Genomic DNA, 7,597 nt, shown 5'->3' with positions numbered 1-7,597 from the left:
TAAGGTTATTCTGGTCCTTTAAGTTTTAAAAGTGTGGCTTCTGGGTTCCACTTCCCGCCCCACCTCTCATCCTCCACCTGTACCGCTGCCTCCCTGGTTCTTACTCAGCCACACAGATGTGGACTTATGGTGAAACTAAGGAAGAAAGGCTTCCAGGACTCTCATTTGCATGGGAGGCTCCTCAGCAATATTACATTTATAATTGTGTCTTCTTTCTCATAAAGAGGACCTCCATCATTGGTGGGGCATAAACTTCAGTCCCACCAAGCCTGCATCCTCCCTAAGTTTTAGGAATGGAGTTCCCAATTCAGATTTCCAAGGCTCCATCTGCTGAAATCCAGCCCCTTTCTTTAACTGAGCCTGGACACCAGAGACCTATTTGGGTGGTATTTTTGGCCATGTGAGGCTAGACATAGATATAGATATACATATTGAGGTAGAGACAGATAGAGGTGGATATCTATATATAGAGGAAGAGACAGAGATACAGACAGAGATACAGATAAAGATACAGACAGAGATGCAGATATCTTCTTTTTTTTTAAAAGATGACTGTAAGACGGGCCGGCCCGGTGGCGCACTGCTACAGTGCGCCGATTGGGAAGCGCGGCGGCGCTCCCGCCGAGGGTTCGGATCCCACATACAGACCAGCCGCTCACTGGCTGAGCGAGGTGCGGGAGCAGCACCGAGGGTTGCGATCCGTTGCCAGACATGAAAAAGAAAAAAAGATGACTGTAAGGGGATCTTAACCCCTGACTTGGTGTTGTCAGCACCACGCTCACCCAGCGAGCTACCAGGCATCCCTATATGGGATCCGAACCCGTGGCCTTGGTGTTATCAGCACCGCACTCTCCCGAGTGAGCCACAGGTCGGCCCCGAGATGCAGATGTCTATTGGATCTGTTTCTCTGTAGAACTCTTACTAATACACTAGGTCTGAGATAAATTGTTTTCTTGTTTGGAAAAGTCATTCTTAATGTGAATGACTTTTCATGAGATAAGTAGATGGAGACTTATCAGACTCAGCAGGTCTCTCCCCCTACTTCTGAACAGGCTCAGACGAACTTTCAGTCACCAATAAGAATTAGGAATGAAGGTCCAGTTTCTCCTCTGTTACTCCCCCTCCATGTAGTTAGGTACATCTAAAACTATGTGTGTTTGTAATAACAAAAGACTACAGACACACTGCATGTTCGTCCATGTGATGAAGTACTATGCAGAAGTAAAAAGGAAGGTGGGGGCTTTCTATGTACAGATGTGGAATGGCTCTAAGATAAATCAAGTGAAAAAAACCAAGGTGTCCAACACTGTTTTTATTCAAGTGGGTTAAAATAATCCATGTATATTATGACAGGGCCACAATCCCTCATCCCCAATTCCAAAACCTAAAAAAGCTCTGAAAACCAAAAAATTTTTCTTCGGCTTGTGGCAGATTTACTTGGTAGCAAAACCAGAGCTGAAATGATGTAAAGCCACTTGCAGTTTTTATTTATTTCCATTAATATGAATACATTATATCCCAGATCTAGGGTGACCAATCATCCTGGTTTGCTGGGGACTAAGGGGGTTCTGGATATGGAACTTACAGTGCTAAAACTGGGACAGGCCCGGGGGGGACAGGGATGCTTGGTCACCCAAGACAGAACCTACAGGGGTGTTTCAGAATAATGCTGTGTGCACCTTATTACCTGTCTAAAACGGGAAAAGTTCTGGATTCTGCAACCCATCTATCCCCAGGGGTTTCAGCTGAAGGACTGTGGACCGGGATGTCCCTAGACTATCTCTGGAAGGAGACACAAGCAACCAGCCGCAGCCTCCGGAGGGGAGCGAGTGGCTGGAGGGCAGCAGTAGGAGGGAGACTTTTCACGGCTGTCCTTTTGCATCTGACTGTGAGCCCTGTGAATGTATTATCTACTCAATAAATAAACGCAGGAGATTACGGAAAAACAAAACTCTGCACTTTTGACTAAACTACAAATAGAATTTTAAAGATTTTTGAGAAAATAAATTTCTGTGATGCTGTCAAAGCAGTATTTGTCTTTCTGGTTCCGCTGATTCTGGTGTATCCTGTTCTCAGAACCACTTGTCTGTTGAGCCCTGATCTGGGAGTCAAGAGTCTTGGTTTTCGTTTTCTAAGCTAAGAGGGCTGTCTGTGTAGGTCTCTCCTGGAACAGCAGCTTGTACGGACCAAAGCTCTCACTTCAGCAGCATGCTCCGCAACCCGGAGCGATTATTTTCCTGGTTGGTAGTTGTTGTTATTATTTTGAAAACTCAAGAACAATCATGCACAGCAAGCAGGAACAGGCTGGGCCAGCTGAAAATGACCACGTGCCCCTGCCCTATGTCTCAGGCGATATAATTAGCTGGTTTTTTCCAGCAGTGAGTGGGCGGCTCACTCCTCTGGCACCCGGCAAGGCCGCCGGATGATGTAACAAAAGGCAAGCCCGGGCAAGGCCAGCGGGAGCCGTGCTGGCCAGAGATGCTGATGCAACGCAATGTGCCGCCGCCGCCATGGGGAGGGTGTTCCGGGCTGCAGGCCATGGGGGGCGGCTGCCAACAGGCAGAGCTGGCCTCCTGCTCATCAGCCTTGAGCCTCTCCACTCCAGATCCTACCTCCCTCCTCCCTTGCCTCGTCCCTGCTCAGTGACTGAATCTATTCCTAGTTCCCTCACTCTCCCCCAGGAGGAAGGGTCTGCCCAGAGCTTCTAGAGGTGAGATAAGGGGCCCTGTACATGGATAGACTAAATCAGACCCCCCAAGCCTTGAGGATGGAGTATGGGAAGCTTTCAACGACCCAGGGAGATTTTTCAAAACACCTGTACACTTGTGCAGCTGGCTGACCCTCACCCAATTTCAATTCAGTAGATTTACATAGGGCCACAACTTGGAAGACTTTTTAAAACTCATTATCTAATTATTATAAAAATGGTATTAACTATTTAAAAAATACATTATGAAGAATAAGCCTACTCTGCACCCCTAGACAGGCAGTCCGTGGACAGCACAACTCCAGGAGGTGCTGTTTACAAAGACTCTGATGTTGCTAATGGTGTCCTGGAGGTGGGCAACACAGTAGACCTGCTCCTCTCCCCAGAGGCTGCCACTGTCACACTGTCATTATTTCCAGAGAGAGTCTGTGTGTATACAGGACCTGAGCATTTTCCAAAAGAGGGTTCCCTTTCCTCCCATTCCCTATATTGAGAGTCACTGATTACTGAGCTAGAGGGAGGAAGGTCTAATGGAGCAATTCCAGGCATGTGCAAGGTGAGTTAGGATAATTGGGCCTTCCTTGAAGTTTCACCACAGCAAACCCCCATCCCCACCAGGTCCAGTCTGAGTCCACGCACTTCATCGAGAAACTGTCAGGGTCTCTATACCTGCATTTCTGCAATAAAAGGACTTTGCTTTTTAGTAATCCTTCTCCTAGGTCCCCAGGGGATTTTCAGATAGATTTGCTGAGTAAGGGATTTTCCTACATTTCAGTCCAATAACTTCTCAGACTTTGATGTTGACTAGTTAAAAAAAAAAAAAAAAAGCTGTGTACCAGAAGGAGGAAATTAGGTCCTGCTGTGTGACTTTATTTATTTATTTTATTTTTTATTTTTATTGAATCAAAATCGATTATACATATTTTTGGGGTTCAACATTGAGATATGTTGATCAAATCAATATTACTAGCATATATACTGTTACAAATCGTAAATATTCTTTATGCCCCTTGTCCAATCTCTCCCCATCCCGCATTCCCTCCCCTCTCCCCCCTCTAATTGCCCTAGATTTCTTCTCTCCTTCTGAAAGAATAATGGTTGCTCTGTTGATTTGTTGCCTAGATGATCTGTCCAATGCTGAGAGATGTGATCAGGTCCTCCAATATTATCATAGAGCAGATGCTTCCTCTGTCACTCTGAAATGGGCTTTGTGGGGAGAGATGTCCTCTTCTTTTCTTTTTCTCTGCTGGTGACTCTCCTTGTGTTAATGCACTCCAGTGGCTGGCAGACCATCTGCATGTTGGCTGTGGCGTCAAGCTGCTTTTGTGGTAGCCATGGTTATTGTGGCTGTGGTGGACCACCAACATGGAGGTGATGTTTTTGGCATGCTCCTTAGTGCTGGCAGTGTGCCTGGTTGTGAGGAGTGTCCCGTCCCCGGCTTCGTGCCTCAGGTTCCCAGGCAGGCCCCGAGGTGCTGGCGCGGTGTGCCTGGTTGTGGGAGGGGGGTCCAGTCCCCTTCTCCATACCTCGAGTCCTCGGGCAGGCCCCAAGATGCTGGCAGTGTGAGTGGTTGTGGGCAGGTGTCCAGTCCCTGGATCCATGCTTCATGTGCCCTGGTGGGTCCCAAGGCACTGATGGTGTGCCTGGGCCGGAACGAATTTTTTGTCCTTTGCTTACTTCTAAAATGGGGGAACTTCCTGTGGGGACCAGTACCTGAGCTGTGTAGTTGAGCTAAATTGCTGCTTTTTCCCTAGGGAAGGCTTTTTATGCAACTCAGGGTTTAACGGTTGACCTTATAGGTACTTCTGGCTCTCCAGAGACCTGGTGCACCTGGTTTGTTTAGAAACTCTGATCTGGGCCTGAGTGTTTTCAGCAAACTGCAATACCCCCATGCAATTCTGCATTCCCAACCAGTTTCCTCTGAGTGGTCCTGCACTGATTGGGGAGCAGATCAGCTGTTCTTGCTGTGTCCCAGTGTTCTCCTGGTGGGCCTGTCTCCCCCACTGCCTGTGCTGCAAACACTTCCAGTGGTACGGGCCCTGTGCCGGTCCCTTGTGATGACTCACTGGCCTCTGAAAGGCTCCCCTTTTTCAGCTGTTCTGGCTCCTCACCCCTGCATGGGTCCACGGGAACCCTATTAGTGGTTTTGCTGTCCTGGGGGCCACCAAGGCCCTCTTCTCCCCTGCCACCTCCAAGTAACTCCATCTGAAGGGCACAGCTGCGACTTCTGCCGGCTCCTGCTCCATGTGCTCAGCAGCTTGAGCCTTAAAGCAGCCGCGGCCCTTAATGCTCAGAGCAGTTTTTTCTCTCATTGTGGCTTTTCCTGCCTTCATGAACTCTGTAGGTCTCTCTTCCTCTTCCCCTGAGCTCTAGCAGCCCCGGCTTGGCCGATGTTACATTGTTATATTTGTAAATTGGTTGATTTGTGGGAGAGAGTGACGCTGGGGACCGCCTATTCCGCCATCTTGACCTGAACTGCTGTGTGACTTTAGACAGTCACACTGTCTCTTTGTGTCCTGTTTCCTCCTTTGGAAACTGAGGAGGATCATATCTACTGTGTAAATATTTGTAATGGTTACACCATTAGCATCATCAGAGTCCTGATAAGGATCCCTAGGAGGATCATATCATTACTGTGTAAATCACCTGTGTAAACATTTTTTTCAGTCTCTCAGGGGAGCTGTGAGATTGTGGATATGAAAGTACTCATTCTATAGATAAGATATTGAGGCCCAAGGTCATGCAGTAAAAAGGTGGCACTGTTCTTATGGCCGTGGCCAGAGACTCACCATGAAAAGACCCTCTGTTTTTTTGTTTTTTGTTTTTTTTTCTAAAGATGACCAGTAAGGGGATCTTAACCCTTGACTTGGTGTTGTCAGCACCACGCTCTCCCAAGTGAGCTAACCGGCCATCCCTATGTGGGATCCGAACCCGTGGCCTTGGTGTTATCAGCACCACACTCTCCCGAGTGAGCCACGGGCTGACCCCGGAAAATACCCTCTTGAGGGCTGGCCCATGGCTCACTTGGGAGAGCGTGGTGCTGACAGCACCAAGTCAAGGGTTAAGATCCCCTTACCAGTCAAAAAAAAAAAAAAAAAGGAAAAGACCCTCTTGTAGGAGGACAAGGGAGAGGTAGGGGTTCCATTTGCCTTGCTCCCTGCTGGTGTGCAGATGGCTAGCTGGTCATCACAAGTCTGTGCCCATATCCAGGACTACATTCACCAGTACATCTAGGGGGTGTCATATGACAAGTTCTCGCCAATGGAATGCAGGTGGGAGATGATGGCGTCACTTTCTACTCCAGGTGTGCAGAAGAAATGCACATGCCATCTTCATGCTTTCTCCTCCCTCCACCTGAAAGCAGAGATATCGAGGTCCCAGGGGATGATGAAGCCACAGGATGGAAAGGGCTTGATTCCCTAAATTACCACAAGGAGGTCAGCCACCCACCAACCAGACACCTCTACTGGATTCAAATGTGGGTGAGAAATAAACTTCTATTGGGTTGTCACTGAAATGTGAGTTAGTTGCAGAGGCTAGTGTCATCCTACCTAACACATACCCCCACTTTTCTTCCAGTCCTGAGCTGCTAGGATGTGCCCAGCAGGAGGCATCAGCCGTTATTCCTCCCAGTGGGTGCAGGGTTGTTAGAAGTCACTGAGGGTGTGGAGAGGGAGTAACATCTATTCCTTGACCCTGAGCTTGGCTCCAGTGCGGCCTCCAGCATTTGGGGCTACTGGATTGCAGCTGTTGCATTCCACAGTGGCTCTGGTGGCATTATGATCATGGATGACACTCAGAGCCACCCTAGGGAAGCAAAGACAAGGACAAGCAGCTGATGGGAGGGAGAGAAGAGAGGATAGGGCAACAGCCAGAAACCTGGATCTGCCCTGACCCGTGCCTTTGTCACCTCAGCCAAAGCCAGCACCTTGTGGGGCCTCCGTTTTCTTGTCTGTGTATATGTCTTAAACACTGTCCTGGATTGGACAGGGAGGAGGGTGTGGATGGCGAGGAGTGAGGTAATGGATCCGAAATCCTGACATCACTCCGACTCCACACTGCTGTGGAATCCAAACCCAAAGGCCCTTAGCACTTGGATGTCTGCTGAGGCTTTTTCTTGGGAGGGGCTTAAAAACAATTTCTTAGGGGAAAAAAAAAAAATAAAGAATGTGTAATTCCTACTCTTTGGGGATCATCCAGAAGGCGGTTGTGAGTTAAAGGGCCTGGGGGAAGTGGTGTCTTGGGGGCTTTGAAGGCCAGCTCCCAGGACTGAACTCAGAGTCTGTCGGCAGTCTGTTTTGTCACCGAATGTCTATTCTCAGGTGTCACAGTATCTGTAATTCTATCATTAGGGCTTCATTTATTTGGATTCCTTTTTGTTACTCCACAAAAATGCAAGCAATGATAATCCTCAACATGTGTTCAGTGCTTTAGACTTGTTCCAGTAATCCTGAAAGAGATAGACAGACAACGAGGCCCAAACACCTGGTGCAGATGCTTCCTTAATCACGTTTCCCCTGACAGGCAGACTATGGGGCAACACTACTCCTATATGTATAACCAAGAGAAGCTCTTGCACTGTGCCTCAGAGACACGGAGAAGAATGCTTATAACAGCCCTATGTATGATAACAAAAAATTGGAAATAACCCAAATGCCCATTGACAGGAGAAGTGATCATGGGATATATATATATATATATATATATATTTGTCTTTTTCCGTGTCCGGCAATGGATCGCAACCCTCAGTGTCGCCCCCGTACCGGACCGGGACCGGCAACGGGATCGCAACCCTCGGTGTTGCCCCCGCGCCTCGCTCAGCCAGTGAGCGGGAACCGGTCTGTATGTGGGATCCGAACCCTCAGGCGGGAGCGCCGCCGCGCTTCCCAA

This window comes from Galeopterus variegatus, unplaced genomic scaffold (genome assembly GCF_000696425.1).
Source record: "Galeopterus variegatus unplaced genomic scaffold, G_variegatus-3.0.2 Scaffold151, whole genome shotgun sequence".
NCBI classification, from domain to species: Eukaryota; Metazoa; Chordata; class Mammalia; order Dermoptera; family Cynocephalidae; genus Galeopterus; species Galeopterus variegatus.
This window is presented reverse-complemented; position numbering follows the sequence as displayed.